Genomic DNA, 18,913 nt, shown 5'->3' with positions numbered 1-18,913 from the left:
GATTTCAAATTATATACGTGTACATACATATACATGCACACACATGTATATATATCATTCTAATATGCATGTGTATACATATATGTAATAGAAAACAACTTTAATGCAACTGGTAGAAATATTGCAGACATTTGGAAATTACAAAGAATTTTTTGGTAAACTTTGTGTGCCAAAACCTGAGGGATAATAAACCTATTTTCAAGGTCAATAGCAAACTAAAACAATAGATTTCATTGGGAGCTGGAGCAACAGCACAGTGGGTAGAGAACTTGCCTTGCAGACAGGCAACTTGGGTTCAATTTCTGGTACCCCACCTGGTCCAAAATGGTCCCACATAGTCCCCAAAGCCCAGAAATGAGTGATCCCTGAGTGTAGAGCCAGGAGTAAGGCTTGAGCACCACTGGGTGTTGCCCAACCAAATAAACCAAAACTTTTGATTTTAGAAAAATGTTATTTGCGATCTATTTGAAACAACTTAAGAAAAAAAATGAATTGCTCTGTGGATATCAGTTTTCATATGTGCCTTGTGAATACTTTCTTAGGTTTTCATATCTATTTTAATACATAAATGAAGTTGAGTAATACGACATGGTTTCTCTCTTCCTTAGGGGATATAAAAAGGCTAACTTCTGTAGAAATAGATGGTATGTACTATAAAGTTCCAAACATTAATAGAAATGGAGGCAATAAATTATGTGTTGCATTTCTTCCAACCTATTTTCCTGTGAAATGGTGCAATACAATTTCAAACCACAAGACCCTTCTAAGTTGTTTACCTGGGTCTATTTACTTCCTCTATAGAATTTAAAATGTATAGCTTGTAAACATAATATGAGATTTCCTTTTTCCTTTTTTTTTTTTGTTTTGCTTTTGAGATACACCACTGCGCTCAGGGTTTACTGCTGGCTCTACCCACAGGAATAACTTCTGGTGGGGATTGAGACTCTTCTGTAGGATGGGGTATTGGATCCCATGCAAGAAAAGCATCTCACTCACTTTACGCTATTTCTGTCATTATTATTGTATTCTGAAAATAATTTTAAGTTTTTCACGACTTCTTAATAATTTAAAGGTGTTAAAATAAGGTGTGGGGCCAGAGAGTTAGTACAAAAGGTAGTGCACTTTGCTGCACTCAGCAAATTTGATCCCCAGCACCACAGATGTTCCCCTGATACCACCAAGTGTGATCCAACCTCCATCTCTACCACCCCACCCGAAAGTAGACTGCTCCCTTTTCTTGACACATTTTTACATTTCCAAAAGAGGAAGAATGATAATAGAATGTAAAGTTTAAATATCAAATGCATTGAGATACAGGAGGAGATAAAATATATGATTATTCTATATTCTCTGCAAGGGCAACAGAGAAATATCTTCACCATATGGCCCCCTAAACACTACCAAGTATTGCTGGGGTTAGACTGAGCACCTTTGAGCATAGTTTCTATCAGTAAATACATTTATTTGAAAATAAATATGTAAAACATAAATAATACACTAAATTAAAACCCAATGGAGTAGTAAATGTGAAATAACTGTCACTTCTTCTCTTTTTCCTTTTTCCCATGTACCTAGAAGTATATGTTACTCTTTGAACAAACTATCAGAAGATTTCCTTTCTATGATAGGGATCATAAATGCCTCACTAGATCGTTTAGGAAGAGTCCTACCAATTACAATTTGATCCAGTCCATACTGTAGTTATTGGGGTAGTGAGCAGAAAGAGAAACAGATTTCAGGCCAGAGCCATAGCACAGCGGGTAGGGCATTTGCCTAGCTATCAGCCGACTGGGGTTTGATCCCTGGCATCCCGTATGGCTGCCCCAGCACCACCAGGAGTAAGTCCTGAGTGTAGAGCCAGGAGTTATCCCTGAGCATCGCTGGGTGTGACCCAAAAAGCCAAAAGAAAAAAAGATAGATAGATAGATAGATAGATAGATAATAGATAGATAAATAGATAGAGAGAGACAGGCGAGCAAAGCAGATTTCAAGTCCCCACTGGATTCCTTTAACTAAGCAATTTTTGTTTTGTTTTATCTTGTTTGGCCACAGCTGGTGTTACCAGGTCTGTTACTGGCTCTGTACTTAAGGATAAGCCCTAGGAGGGGGTTTGGGACCATGTGGGGTGCCCAGGATCAAACCCAGTCAGATGCAAAGCAAGTGCCCTGCCCTCAGTTCCATTGCTCCAGCTTCTAGCCAAACATTTTCAGTCAGGAGCAGTTTGTAGATCTGGACAGGCTAGTCCCATTTTATTTCATCAGGTGCTCACATGGCACATGTATTTGTCTTTGTTTCTCTTGTTTGTTTTACTTTTTCTTTGCTGATTAAACTTTATGACTATCTTGAGGCACACTTATCTACTTTTCTGAAAACTGTATCCAAGTGGCAGTCAATGAGCAAGAGTAGATTGTAGAGCCTCTGTATTCCTTTTCAATTATTTAGCCTGCCCCGCGACTCTTCTTGCCTTCATTTGTTCTCGTAGTGTGAGGGTGAACTGACTTCATAGTCTTTAGCTTTGATAAGAAAGATTTTAAAACTTGCTTTAAATCTTTAAAAAATGAGATATCACTTTTTCATGCCCAGTAATTCTGTTTCCCTTAAGCAAACTGCCTCTATATATGATAAGAATGGCAATCAACTCACCTTTGTAGACAGATGATTAGTCAGTCTGCCCTTTGACCTGCACGTCTTCCTCAAGAGGTAAGAGGACCTTGATTGTTTGAACTCTTGTTGTCATGCACATGCTTTGCATTTTTGATATATTAATATAAAATGAATTTACAAAAACTGATTTTGCTTCTCGGCTAAAGCCTATGGTCTGGATTTAGAAATTAACGGTTAGATTCCCTGGACCAGTGAAAGAGCAATATTTCACTCAGGGTTGGGGGAGTGAGGAGAAAGACTCTCTAGTGACTTTCTGCTTCAATGCATTCACAACACAGTAGTGCTCTGAGAATAAAGTACCTAGTCTCATCTCTCTGTGGAGCACTGGTGGGAGGAGAAAAGTCAATTTCATAATTTATTGTGTAATGTGTCATTATAGTGTCACCAGATTGTGCATGATCCCATATATGTGAAGTTGGGCTTAGATTTTTCTTTTTTTGGATTCCATGTTTTTTCTTTAATTTTGTTATTGTTGTCGTTAATTGAAATAATGTAAATCTTATTATTGAATATAAGGCAAAAAAAACCCTATAAAAAAACCCTATCATTATAATGACTGTTTAGGAGAAAATATAATTATAATGCAAATATAGACATTGCTAAAGATGTCAATTATAAAATACAACTTAGATTTATAGTTCCTTCAAAGGCTACTCTTTAAATACTTAGCCATAAATCATACATTTCATATTCTTCATCAGTTTCTTTTAAGCTGTAATTTTTTTTAAGAAAAATATTTTTGAAGCATATATATATATATATATATATATATATATATATATATATATTGGTGGCAGAATCTCCTGCCCCACGCCAGGCTGTCTTCACCAGGGCCCTTCGGAGGGGGTCGGAGTATTGACTCTCCCTCCCCACCCCAAGCAGAGTCCCAGCAGCTGAAAACCTCCAGAACCCAGCCACAGCCATGCTCAAGGCAAGTCTCCATGTGCTCTGATGAGCCTCACACATGAAGGAACCGACACAGGAATGCAGGTATACGGGACCCGGGGCTGAGATCTCCAAGCCTGCTCTGATCGGGACTGGGCCTCCTCCACCCAGATTCTGAGTTTTCCAGTAGCTTGGCAGTCACACCCACAAACTTGCCCCCGGTGCCATATAATCTCATCAACAGCCAAGATCTAGAGACTATAAAATAAAGCTCCTGGAAGAAAAGGATGCAGAATCTCCTATCCCTGCACCAGGCAGTCTTCACTGAGGCCCCTTCAGAAAATACAAAAAACATAGAGGCCACCCTAGAATCCTAAGTCCCTCTCAGAGAGCTCGGCAAGCTACCGAGAGTATTCCCTCCACAAGGCAGAGCCCGGAAAGCTACCTGTGATGTATTCAATATGCCAAAAACAGTAACAAGAACGGGCCTCATTCCCCTGACCCTGAAAAAGCCCCCAATATGCCACTGGGCTACGCTAGCACATGACAGGGATGGATGGAGACATAACTGGCACCCACTCGAGCAAATTGATGAACGGAATGATAAGTGATACAAGTGATATATATTTTGGTAACAAATGCATTGTTTTTACATTTGACATAGACACTAGTAAATGATGATTGAAGATTTGAATACTTGATAAATGAACAAAAGTTCACTCTGGATGTTTATTAAAAACTAAGAACAGTTTAGTTTAAATAAGATACTAAAGGACTGGAGATATAACACATTGAGTAGGACACTTGACTTGTACAAGCCAAATCAGGGTACCAGTCCCCAATGCTCATCTTATTCTTATGAATCACAGAGTTGGCATCTCTTAGTGCGAAGTCAGAAGTAAGCCTTTAGCATAGCTGGCTGTGTCCTCCCCACAAATACTCAAAATAGTAATTTAGCAAATATCTATTTTATCTCTATTGCCTGGCAGTTGCTATGGCAAGTTTTGGAAATGTGATAATAATTTTATAATCAATGAGGTATATTATCTAAGTAGGAAAGAGCCTTCAATTATTCTAAAGTAAAAAAAAACATATACAGGACTTGTTATGATGTTATGATCCATCAGCATAGAATTGATTGCCAGTTTTTGATAATATTCTTTATACTAAAATCAATTTTATATTTTCTATCTTAGTCACATTTGTATATTATTAATTTTGAGTAATATTTTATCTTAAAATTATTCTTTCGGGCATAGAATATTTGTATATATTTGATCAATTATCTATTCAAAGTAAGAATTTATGAATTAAAAAATGTTTCTCCAATTTTTTCCCGAACTTTATGTACATCTCAATTTATCCCTATTTAAGCCTGAAAAGCTATCAGTGACATATTCGTTATGCCAAACACAGTAACAACAAGTCTCACAATGGAGACGTTACTGGGCCCGCTCGAGCAAATTGATGAACAATAGGAGGTCAGTGCTACAGTGCTATCTAAAATTTATCAGACAAATATTATTAAACACTATGTAATTGGAAAAATTGTGATGAATTTCTGAGCTTTATTTTTATTTGGTTGCGGGGGCACACCTGGTAGTGATCAGGGCTTACTCTTGATCCTGACTCATTGCTCAGTCATTACTCATAGGGGGGCTCATGGGACCATCTTGGGTGCTGGTGATAGAACCTGCAATTGACATTTAGCACGAACTAATTTTCAATGCTCTTATGAAGAAGTAATAGATATTCCAGGAATTATTTCTATTTTTTCAATAATAGCGTTCATTTAATTCAGAATTCACAAGACTGTAGAGTTAATCTTGTATTTGAAAAAATAAAGTATAGTAATCAAATGGCATTATAGTAATCAAATGCCATACCTTTAAAGTGGCAGGTGCTCTTTGGAGAAGCGTTGGATAAATATGATTTATGATTATTTATGATAAGAAATCAGAGCCATAGTATTTTCAAGTCTGTATTTTATTTGCTACATAATTTGTAATCAGTCTGAACCATGCTAGCATTATTTACTGAAAAGAGAAACATATGAAATAAATAAAGTACATCATATTTTTTCCTTTTTTCCTCTTTTTGGGAGGTTGGGGATCACACCTTTCAGTTTTCAAGACCTTCTCCTGCACTATGTTCAGTGATGATGGGCATCAACCTGGGGCTAGATTCAAGCAATGCAAATGCATTAAGTCCTATACTAATTTATAAAAAATGGCTTATTTCTAGTGCAGTATGATCTATCATATGCAATATGTTTGTTAGGACTTTCATTAATAAAAGTAAAAATTTGAATTTTACTAATATTGCTGTTCTGTTAAGTTGATTTGCAAATTTTACTTAGTTTATAAGTACATAAGCAAAAGATAAACATTCTCTATTTGTACAAATAAGATGACATCAAAATGCAGTGAATGCAGCCAACCCAGGTTGCATCCATCCCCAGAACCCAGTGTGGCCACCTGAGCCTCTCAAGGAGACATCCCTAACCTCGGGTCCAGGATTAAGCCCTGAGCACTGCGAGGTGTGACCCCTAAATATAAGCAAAACAAATGTAAAGGTTCTCTGATTTTTATTAACAATAACTATTTCTTTTATTTCTGAGAGGGTATACTTAAACATTCACAATTCTAAGTTATAATACTTAAATATGTTAGAAAACTAAAATAAAGTCAATGGTTAGAGGGATAGTTCCGGATGGGAGATGTGTGCTGAAAGTAAATAAAGGACCAAACGTGATAGCCTCTCGGTATCTGTATTGCAAACCGTAATGCCGGAAAGTAGAGAGAGAGTGGAGGGGAAATTGTCTGCCATGGAGGCAGAGGAAGGGGTGGGATGGGTGGGGGAATACTGAGGACATTGGCGGTGGAAAATGTGCACTGGTGGAGGGATGGGTGTTCGATCATTGATTATTGAAACTCAAACATAAAAGCTTTGCAAGTGTATCTCACAATGATTCCAAAATAAAAAAAATTAATTTAAAAAATCAAATCAAATCATTGTTAAAATAAACCATTTATGTTTTTCTTGATTGTCACTTTTCTTTTCCGTGTTTTTTGAAAAATAAGTGTGGAACATATCACCATCCATTGACCAGCACTGGTAAGGAGGGATGTACAAGTCTTTGGGGGGCTGTGACATCTGTGCTAAAACTTGGTGGATAAATTGCATTTATATTGGTGTATTTGGTGAAGGAATATAACCTGGGCAGATAAAAATCTTACCGTCTACATTCCCTGCTGTATTTTGGATTACATCCATGGCATGTATTAATTGATCAGCACAACAAACCAACATATAAGGACTAGTAATCACATTCATGCGGGTCCTATCCTAAGAACCTAAACAAACTTTCTAGATCTTACTCCAAATGCTATTCAATTGGATATTATAAGATGTAAACACACATATTTGTGAGGTACAGTTAGACCATTTGCAGCTACTAAGATAGACATATTTCACATTAAGAAAGCGGAGGTATATTTAGTTGGACTTTGAATCAGTAGATTCCACAGCACTTATTTTCTGAGAGATTCCCTATGGTTCAAACTTAAGATTAGTCACTCTGAATCATACCAAGAATAACCTACCCAGGCTAGAGGTGATGTCTTTTGTTTTCCACTATACTAGGAAGCTGATAAAATTTAGACAGCAGGATCAATGGGGAGAACAAAATATTATCCTACTTCCATAATTTGGGGCTTATTATTCTCTCCATATACACATGATTGAAAATGAAGGGCAATTTATATATATATTTTTTCTAGTGACAGCATGAAAGGGCAGAAAAAAGGCATTTCTCTTTGCTGTTTCTCTAATTTACAGGGAGAAAAAAATTTTGATAGCATTATAGGCTATAGATAATTTTATGACTTCATTTATACAGGAAAACATCTCTTCAATTCCACAGCTACTTTTCTAGTTTATTTCCTTGACGTTTCTCACCTAAACACTCAGAGATTGCTTCAGGGTTTCAGCACTGCAGTGAGTAATGTATACAATCATTCAAGCAAGTTCCATTAGGGTTATGTCATCTCCTTGTTCACGGACTTTCAAATGTTTCTCAAGTAAAATCTATGCCTCTTAGATAGACGTTCATAGTCTTTCTGAATTTTTGTTATAACCATCTCATTATTTTGTGAGCCTATAACAGACATAACTTTCTATTTATCAATACACAATATACCATTTGTTTTCTCAATTGAACATGAATTTTAACTGCCTATATGAAGTATACATGTTAACTTCTTGTCGGTGAATATATTTCTTCTTTATACTTTGAAATCAAGATGCAAAATTTATTAGTAAAATAAATATACATATATTTCTAAAAATGTAACTTAAGTCTCTAGTATAGCACATCTATGAGTGTTAATATACTTTTAAATACTGTTACTTAAACATCTATCTTAAACCCCTTAATATTTCACAGATGGACATTTTAATTATAGGAGTACCAACTCTGCAGTCTAAAAATGCAACTTTGCACATAGTAGACAATTGCTCTATGTATGCTAGATGAAAAACTATGGTAACTTGTGATAGAACTTTTGATTCATATTATCAAAACTATGCTTCAGATGATTTAAAAATATTCATATAGATATCACTCAGATATAATTATATTGGTAAATGCCTCTTTCAGAGTTTATCAGTTACTCACTAATCCAAGCAGTATATTAGTTGTGTGACTAAAATGCTTACTAAAGAATGCTGAAATAGATTACAGAGAATTTAAGACTTCAATATACAAAAGCTTGTATTTATCAACATGACAAATATTATGAACTATTGCATTAGATTTAGATGACAAAAGTAAATAGATTTTTAAAGTGTTTGCCTGCTAATGATCTTGCTAACTAAATGGATTCTAAATACATTTTATTCCCTTAGTTTGATTTTGCAGCTCACATGTTCACCTTATGTTTAATAGGAAATTTTCTCTTAGAAAACAGATTTGTTAATAAGGTTTCTATTAAAATCAATAAAGGGAAGTTTTGAATGAAACTGATCTATGTTCATATTTTGAGTACAACATATTATTGAAAGATGCATATCAATAAAATAAAGGAATGCAAAGTAGAAAACTATGTTTTGTGTATAATTCAAAGTTTTCTTGAGTTTAATATTTTAAGGCACTAGAATTGCAGTTTATTTTAAATGTATCACAAAAATGTCAACTGATTACTCAAAATTTACATATATCTTGAATTTAATAAATAAAAACCATTACCATAATACAAATGTATACCTTTAATTTCAGAAATGTTGAAATTAATCTTGAATGTTGAAGGAATGTTGAAATTAATGATAGAAAAACAATTTGCATTGTCTTGTGCAGAGGATATGTAAACTCAAAGGCAAAAAGGCATCAAACCCAAACAATTTGGAGTAACTGGATAGTACCTACCCGTGATTAGAAATGAAACATAGTAAAAGGAAAAGTAAAGATCACATGGAACTTCTGCTATATTATGAATATAAATCTCAGAGTGACCTTTGAGTACAGAGGTAGGAGTAGGCCCTAAGTACCGATAGTGTAAACCCCAAACCGAAAAGTAAAAATAAATTAAATAAATTAATGGTCCTTGGGATGTGCAATGCAGTGCAGCGGGTCAGGTTGCTTACTTTGCACTCAGCCGGCCCCAGTTGATCCCAAGCTTTATATATGGTCCACAGAGCATCACCAAGAGTGATTCCCTAAACACAGACCCAGGAGTAAGCCCTATTGAATACAGCTGGATTGGTCCTAACCCTATCCTGCCTCCACCACCTGCTGAAAGAAATTCGTATCCCTCAACTTATCTTTATTTTTATTCTCTAACATGGACTTTTATTTTTGATGTCTGCTAAGAATGTAATTTTATCATATCACCACTTCACAATCCCGTCTTTTATCTTTCTGTGTCTATTCTAAGATACTAAATTTACATAGGCAAAATAACATAAGAAAACATCAAGAAGAGAACAAAAATAAATAAATATATAAATAAATGATAAATAAGGAGATAGTTGAGTATCTATATCTTCTTCAACACATATATTGACTGGTGTAAATAATAATTTTTTTATTTTTCACACTGTATTTGAAAAATACAGCCTCTTCTTTGCTATCTTTCTTTATGGTCTCATTGAAAGAAATGTAGGAAGAGAGAAAGAGAGATACATGATCAGAGCGAATGTTGATTCTTTGGAGTGGAAAAAGTGTTTTCGTCCTCTTTGTACCCCTTTTTTTCACCATCAAATTAACTGGCATATTTATCCGAAGTTTCACTCCTTTAACTAATACAAGGTCCACTTTCCATTTGTATTGATTGGGGGTTTGGGTAGGGGCTGGTCCTAAGTAGTGCTTGTGATGTCTTGGAGTCCATTAGCATTTACTCTCAACCAATCAGGATAGGGGGTCAATGCTTGGGCCCTGCAAAGTGGGAGTAAACTCAGCTATCCAGAGAGTTCTAGGGTTCTTGAGACTGCAACCTACTCTACTGGAGATGCAGACAGAAACACTTAGTGATGCTCAGGGGACTGTGTAGAGCTGAGGATTTAACTTGGGTTTGGCCAAATATTATGTTGCAATTAAAGATATGAGTTATTGATTCATGAAAAGACATACAGGACTTTTCTATGGATGTGCTACCAATTTAAAGAAGCAAATTAAGCTCCAGAAAAGGCTACATTCTACCTGATTATAACTGGTGGTATTCTGGATAAAACAAAACCATGAGAATAGAAGTAAATATAGCAAGGGTGGACATTGGGGGTATGAGAGAAATGAAGAGGAAAAATTAAATTCTTATGTAAACTATAGACCTTGTGGGACAATGATATATCAATCTTTGCCCATCAGCTTTAACAAACCTAACACACTTGTAGATGAATGATATTTTTTTAAAATTACTGTTACTGAGTCACCATTTATTACAAAGTTTGATGATTGGGTCTCAGGCCTACAATGTTACAACCCCACTCTCTTCACCAGTGTCCACTTTTCTCCACTAATTCCATGTTGTTCCCCTACAAACCACCAGTTAGCCTCAATGAAAGAAGCTTTTCTTTCTTTCCTTTCTTTCTTTCTCTCTCTCTCTTTCTTTTTTTCTTTCTCTCTTCCTCCTTCCTTCCTTCTCTTTCCCTCCCTCCCTCCCTCCCTCCCTCCCTTCTTTCCTTCCTTCCTTCCTTCCTTCCTTCCTTCCTTCCTTCCTTCCTTCCTTCCTTCCTTCCTTCTCTCTTTCTCTCTTTCTCTCTTTCTCTCTTTCTTTCTTTCTTTCTTTCTTTCTTTCTTTCTTTCTTTCTTTCTTTCTTTATTTCTCTCTTGCTCCTTCCTTCCTTCTCTTTCCCTCCCTCCCTCCCTCCCTCCCTCCCTTCCTTCCTTCCTTCCTTCCTTCCTTCCTTCCTTCCTTCCTTCCTTCCTTCTCTCTTTCTCTCTTTCTTTCTTTCTTTCTTTCTTTCTTTCTTTCTTTCTTTCTCTCTCTTTCTTTCATTCTTTCTTTCAAATAATGTTTGGCGGGGCTGGGTCAATAGCCCTGCCAAACCAAAAATAAATAACTAAAATACAATAAATAATGTCTGTCACTGTGGTTCATGTACTGTTGCCTATAGAATTTCATGTATGGCATTTTACTGCCTTTTAGCTGCCCTTTCTTCTGGCTGAACACTTCTCTCCACCACTGTCATGTTTTCTCCATCTTATCCTCTCACCCTTACAACTGACACGCTTTCTACTGAAGACCAATTCTTAAGTTCTCTATTTTTATTGCTGTTGGCTTTTGTTATTTCACCATTATGATTTTTATATCCCAAATATGAGATATGAGAGGAACACACTCTCTCTCTCTTTCTTTTTCTCTCTCTCTCTCTTTCTCTCTCTCTCTTTCACTTCACTCAACAGGATTCTCTCTAGATAGATTCATGTAGCAGCAAATTGCATGGTCTTATGTTTTCCTGCGGCTGAGTATTCCACTGTGCATTTGTACCATAGTTTCTTTGCCTGGTCATCTGCTCTTGGACTCTTGGGTTGTTTCTGGATTGTGGCCATTGTAGATAGTGTTGCAAGGAATATAGGAGCCCTCAGGGTTTGTTCCTAGCAGTGGAAATGCTGTGCAAATGAGAGTTCAATTCCTAGTTTATTGAGGAATGTCCGTACTGTTTTCCAGAAAGGCTGGACCTGACAACATATCTACCAACATTGAACAAGGGTATGTTTTTCCATCTGTATCCATCACTTCTTCACTCGTGTCACTTGTCATCCTATTGCTCATCGATTTGCTCAAGCGGGCACCAGTAATGTCTCCATTCATCCCTGTCACTTGCTAGTGTAGCCCAGTGGTATCTGCTCTCTCCAGAAACACAGAGCATCAAGCATTCATTCAAGGCTTTGACGAAGAAGTCTGACTATCTCATAGGTGAGCGGCCAGGAGTTCTTTTGACCTCCCGTGGAATTGAGTCAGTAATGGCTCTAGTCCAGCAGTCCTCTCTCATGGGGTTAGGTTTTCTGGAGATTGTTTTGTATAGAACTATCAGTGTTTTATACATCTTGGGTGGTAATCATTAATCAGATGAAAGATGGACAAATAATTTCTATCCATCTGTGGGTGTCTTTGTATTTTGGTCACTACTTTATTTGAGGAACAGAGGTTCTTGATTTAATGTAGTCCCATTTGTTTGTCTTTGTTTCTGTTTGCATGGTCAATGGTGTTGACTCCTGAAAGATGACTCTGACTTCAATGCTGCGAAGATTTCTGCCTATATTTTCCTCAGTGTGACTTAGATTCAGGACTGATGTTGAGGTCTTTAATCCATTTTGATTTGATTTCTATGCATGCTATTAAAAAGGAGTCTGAGTTCGTTCTATTTTTTGCATGTGGTTTGTTAGTTTTTCTAACACCATTTGTTGAAGAGACTTTTCTTGTTCCCTTGATACTAAAGAGAGTCTGTCTATACATGTGTATAAAACAGAGGATATATATGGACACTATATTTTATTATCAGTTTTGTTGTGAACATAAATTGCTGAGATAAACTATTAATTCTTTGAGCAAAAAAAAATTAGAAAATAAATATTTTGAGGCAAAATTTTATTTAAAAATATGAAAATATTTTAACTTATCCAAGGTCAGTGTATTCTACTATATCATTTAAAAAATATAAATATTCTTGGACAACTGCTGCTACCTTAATTATATCATTGTGCAAAAAAGCTTTTTAAAAGTCATTCAGAGAATATGCTTTGTAACATTTTTATTCTCAGTACTTATATTGAAAATTTAAATTGCTGACTTATTTTATTCTTCCTGCATTTAGTTATTATAAATTAATCTTTTAAAATTAAAAATATTAAATTACCATGAGAGATAAATTTACAAAGTTGCCCATGTAAACTATAGTGTAACAATGTCTGAAATGTGTCTCTAGTTTAAAGATATCAGTGCATAGTGTTTGCTAACTGTAATTATAGGTTGTGTACTTGCCAACTTTAGTTATAATTTTCTTTCCTTTTTAAATATACTATAATTGTTCTTGTTAAGTTCACATATATTTCATTTTTAAAGATAATTTACCACTAAATCAAACTATGTTTAAGCTATAGATATATGGCATAATCATTAATAAAAGCATTACACTTGTGGTTAGAGAGATAGATTGAACAGGGCTTAGGGCACTTGCCACACAGCCTACCTAGTCTTGATACCTACAGTGAACTAGAAGTAAGTCAAGAACAGTGCTAGATAGAACCCTAAAACAAACAAGCAAATAAATAAAATCCCTAAAAGAAAAAAATCCACTATTCTCTAAGTTTTTTTTATCCATTACTCATTTATTTGGACTTTAATATTATTTCTGAGCATTGTTATTATTGTGTTCATAACTTCTCTGGTATTGAACTGGAAAAACTTTGAACATTAAATTTGTCAAAAATGTATGAAAAACTCCTGTCCCCGCGCCTGGCTGTCCTCACTGGGGCCCCTTGGAGGGGGGAGGGTTGAGTTTCTCCCCCACCCCCCTGCCCCAAGCAGAGTCCCAGCAGCTGAGGACCTCTGAAGCCAGCCACGGTCATGCTGGGACCACTCTCCACACATCCAGACGGGCCTCATGCATGAAAGAACTGGCAGAGGAACCCAGGCATGTGGGTCCTGGGGCTGAGATCTCCAAGCCTGCTCGGATTGGGACTGGGCCTTCTCTACTCAGACCTCCCATCTTCCAGTAGGTAGGCGTCACACCCACCAGCTGCTGCCAGCGCCAGGTTGGTCCCATCAACGGCCAAGACGCAGAGACTATAAAACCTAGCTCCCGAAAGCCATATCTTATTATCTCGTTTTTCCTTTGGAGAATCCGGCAGGCTACCTAAAGTATCCTGCCCGCACGGCAGAGTCTGGCAAACTTCTCGTGTTGTATTCAATATGCCAAATACCAGTAACAATGATGGGTCTCATTCTCCTAATCCTGAAAGAGCATTGAAATGGCTCTTTTAAAATCTCAGGGCTAGGTAGAAGGAGACGTTACTGGTACCTGCTTGAGGAAATCGATGAACAACAGGATGATCATGATCGTGATCGTATGAAAAATTAACAGACTATGTAATGGTCATATTATTTTTTGAATACTTTCTTATTCTTTCTGGTACTAGATATGGCTAATCAGATTGGTGGATAAAACCTAATCAATAATTTTGATAAATAAATAAAATTAGTTTGGTCTTTGCTCAAGCAGGCCCAGTAACGTCTCCATTGGAGACTTTGTTGTTACTTAGCAACTTGAAAATCTTAGGCCTTATTAAAGCTCAAATAGTAGAATTTCTCAATGGATATTAGAAGTATAATGGTCTCTAATGCAATAATACAGAATTAGAAAAATTAATGATCAAGCCCCACAAAAGTTTTTTTTTTATTTTATTTATTTATTTTTTTGCTTTTTCGGGTCACACCCGGCGATGCACAGGGGTTACTCCTGACTCTGAACTCAGGAGTTACTCCTGGCGGTGCTCAGGGGACCATATGGGATGCTGGGAATTGAACCTAGGTCGGCCACGTGTAAGGCAAACCCCCTACCCGCTGTGCTCTCTCCATCCCCGAAAGTTTTTTTCTTTATTTAAGGTAATCAAATGTACTCACCATTACTGTTCAAGTCATTATTTGAAATCTTTAATATTTCATAGATTATAATAAGATGAATTATTTTTAGTTTAGTATGATACATATCTTGGTATAAGAGAATCCAGACATCTTTACAAAACACAAAAGTCCTACTGTTATTGTTTTATACTTGTAGTCCTGCTACTTGCAGGACTGCTACCGTCTGTCCTCCTCAGAGTTGCCCTCTTCCTCCAGCATTAGTCCAAGGTTCCAACTTCTGTCCATTAACACCCTGAGACCATAATTCTCTTGACCAAATCAAGGATCAAGTTTCTTTATATTTTATGTACAAAGTGAGTCAACTCATATTTCATTTTTTTCTCCCTTTCTCAATTTAACATGACTTTCTCCAGTTGGACTAAAACTGTAGCAAAGAGGAAAATTTTAACTTTTCTCATGATTCAGTAATAATTTACTGTGTGTATCTACCACAATATGAATAATATTCAGATGCTACTCAAAAGGGCATTCATAATATTTTACTGTGTATATCTACCACAATTTGAGTAGTGTTCAGATATTACTCAAATAGTGTTCATATAGTATTCATATATGCATATGCAGAAATACATATATAATAAATGCGCATACACAAAATTTCTTTTTCCGATCTTTGCCTGGCATTTGGACAGGTTATTTTGTAAATCATGTTATAGTTAACTAGGAGTGCATACTTCCCTTTTGATTAATGTTTTTATAACCTTAGTGCAGATCCCCAGGAGTGGAATTGCATGGGCTTCTATTTTTAATTGTTGAGGTCTCTAAACCATTTTAAAAAGAAAGTGAAGCAAAAGGCAATCCCACCAGCAGCGAATGAGAGTTCCTTGTTCTAGCTCTTTTTTTATATGGACAATTCTTTGTCTATACAGGTGTGAGGTGACATTTTACTCTCATTTTGATTGAATTTTTCTAATAATTTGTGGTAATGACAAATATATATATGTATATATATATATATATATTGTGCTTAGGGAAGTTAGGGGATTATATGTGAGGCTGGGAATAGAACCAGGGACAGCCTCATATAAGTCTAGTGCCTTACTCCTTGAGTGTCTCTCAGGCCCTGTAGTTGAACTTTGAGGTAGCTTTAAATATCTTAGATATTAGGCCTTTGAGCTGTGACATGAGAATATTTTCTCTATTAGCGGGGTTTATTTAATGTTGCCCTAAGTTTTCTGCTAGTCAGAAATTTTTTAAAAATTAGTTTTATATAAGACCTTTTAATGTTCAATTCTGCAGGGCTTTGTGTTTGTTTTTGTCAAGGGGGTTATATTATTAGAGGGTCTTCCCTCATTGTGGTGCAAGAAATGACAATATCATGCAATTATCTACAACTTGGATGGAACTGGAGGAAATTATATTATGTAAGCCGGAAGAACAAACACAGGATGCTGTCACTTATTTGTGATATATGGAATAACTGGAGGAGGTAATGCAAGACATTAAATGGAGGATAACTCAGTCACCCTTGGTCTGAAAATACAGAAAGGAGAGACAAGAGAGAGAAAGATGAGTAGCAAGAAGAAGGATATGTGAAACGAAGGGCAGGAGTCCAGGGACTTGTGTCCATCAGTGGTGTAGAACAGTATAGCTACAGATCCAAACCTCAGAATAAGCAACATTGAAAGCATGAGACACAAACTTAAAAATGTACATCTCCAGGAGGCATGTCTGGGGGGTAGATAGGAGGAATCATGAGGACACTGGTGGAGGGAAGTTGCCACTGGTTTCAGGGTTAGTGCTAGAATATTGTATCTCTAAAACTAAGTTATAAGTAGCTTTGTAAATTACAGTGCCTTGATAGAAACTAAAAATTAAATGAGTAGTTATAGTTGCAACATGGAATTTGTATACATATGGTGAAAATAATATTTCTTTACCTGGATGTATTGACAACGTTAGTTTTCTTAAGTGCACACTCCACATGAAACTGCCTAACTTTTAAATAATATTTATAAAACACATTATATTAAAGCTTACTAGTTTTACTTTTATTCCTTTATTTTTAATAGGTAATAACATATATAGAACACAGTAGTTTAAATATTTTATTTTCACTTTTTTCCTTGATTTTTTATGATGACATTTTTTGAATCTGTGAGCCAGGGAAATAGTGCAGAGGGCTTGAGTATATGCTTTGGATTTGTTACTTCTGTTGTCATAAAGTCATCTGAACACTACTGAGAGTGACCCCAGGACTGAGCTGAGTGTGGAGAGAAGAAAAACAGAAAAAAAGATAGGTCTAGTCTCATAGACTGTTCATCTATTTTTTTTGTGTGTAATGGATTCGTGCATTCAGTATCCAGCAATGATAATCCAGATGTAAATTATACTTTTAACCATAATTTTGTAAGTTCTTCTAGAAAATGCATAGTAATGCTGAAATTTTATTTGCTTTCTGGCAATGAATATACCTAAATATTATTTATTTTACAATAAACATTTTATAGATTGGCACTGTGTGTTAAGCACTGGTTATTTTTGACTATTGAGCATTTAAAATGTGTCTATTGGATAGGGTAACTTAGGTTTTAAGTTTATTTTAAACTTAAAAAGTTATTAATGAGGGGGTATGGTGCTACCAGCAGGTTAATTTGTACCTGTGAGGCGAATGCATCAGCAGCCTGATGGCACTGTCAGACTTTCAGATACCCCAAAATTGCTGCTGTGTCTTTGGCCAGACCCCAAAAACTTGGGGCAAAGTTACCAAGAAAGTAAACGACCAAAAGTTAGATATGTGGGAGACACACCCACAAACCACCTTCGGCTCAGCTATATAATTGGAGACATGGCCTCTCTGGTTCCTGATCAAACTCCTTAATGGCCGTGATCCCAGAGACTCAGAAACAAATCTCGGAACCCAAAGGCTTTTGGCAGAAGTGCATCCTGTTTCTGCAGTAGGTTACTGGCACTGGGCCAGTCCAGGTGGGAATAGGTTTCATGATTTGGCCTGTTCCCCTTGACGGCACAGTGACCGCCATATTCCAGAGGCCACTGGACTGTCAGGTTTGGGTCTGAAGTGATGAGACACGCGGGGGCCTCACCAGATGGGGTGGAACCAGCCCTTTCCTCCCCATTCCAGCGAAACCCCTAGTCGCTGCCTACAAACGGCCTCTCTGGCTCCTGATCAAGCTGATTAACGGCCATGGTCCCAGAGATTCAGAAACAAATCTTGAAACCCAGCAGCTTTTAGCAGAAATGCATCTGGACCACATACAAGGTGGCCACCGCCTCAGAGCTTCTTGGAAAGCCAGATATGAGCCGGCGGTGATGGGGCAACTGCAATCTCATGGGAAGTAGGGGCGGTACTGGCTCGTCCTTCATGCCCTACCGAAGTCACAAGTTGCCCCACAAGCGGCTCTCCGGTATGGCCAAGGCTCCAGAGGCAAAAGGACTTAATCCAGAGCCTGGCAGCTTGCGGCAGAAAAGTGAATGGACCACGCATTAAACTACGGCACCAAGTCTTCCCTGGAGGGAAAGGGTGTTGCTCCATTCTGCCTCTCCCCCCCCCTCCACCGAGAAGCAAGGTGGCCCCCACCTCAGAGCTTATAGGAAAGCCAGGTATGAGCCGGTGGTGATGGGGCAACTGCAGTCTCATGAGAAGGTGGGCGGTATGGGCTCGTCCTTCACGCCCTACCAAGGTCACGAGTTGACTCCCACAAGCGGCTCTCTGGCACAGCCATAATACCAGACACACAGAAACCAACCTTATAATTATCTGGCTCTTTGCAGAAATTCAAAATCCGTGCAGTAGCGATAGTGGCCACGGGACATTATATGATTTTCATAACCAACTATAGAAGACAAAGAATTTCACAATGCCTTTTCAGCAATTCTGACTGTTGGGGGCTAAATTCTAAACAATAATGGTGCATCTTTTGTCAAAATTATGAATGTAATCAATTTAGAAAAGAGTTAAGTAAAAATCATAAGCCTCACAGGCATTGGGATGGGTGGGAGGGGGATATATTGGGGTTCTTGGTGGTGAAAAATGAGTACTGGTGAAGGGAAAGGTGTTTGATCATTGTATGACCAAGACTTAAACCTGAAAGCTTTGTAACTTTTCCCAAAGTGATTCAATAAATAAATATAAGGAAAAAAATAAATAAAAAGTTATAAATGGCTAGTAACTAACATTTTTGACAAAATTTTTACTGATTTCATTTTTTGTGAATATGTCAAAATATTTATTTCAAACTGAATATTATTTTTGGTTGTTTATA

Source organism: Sorex fumeus, unplaced genomic scaffold, assembly GCF_029834395.1.
Source record: "Sorex fumeus unplaced genomic scaffold, SorFum_2.1 ptg000043l, whole genome shotgun sequence".
Taxonomy (NCBI): Eukaryota; Metazoa; Chordata; class Mammalia; order Eulipotyphla; family Soricidae; genus Sorex; species Sorex fumeus.
Note: the sequence above shows the minus strand (reverse complement) of the source record.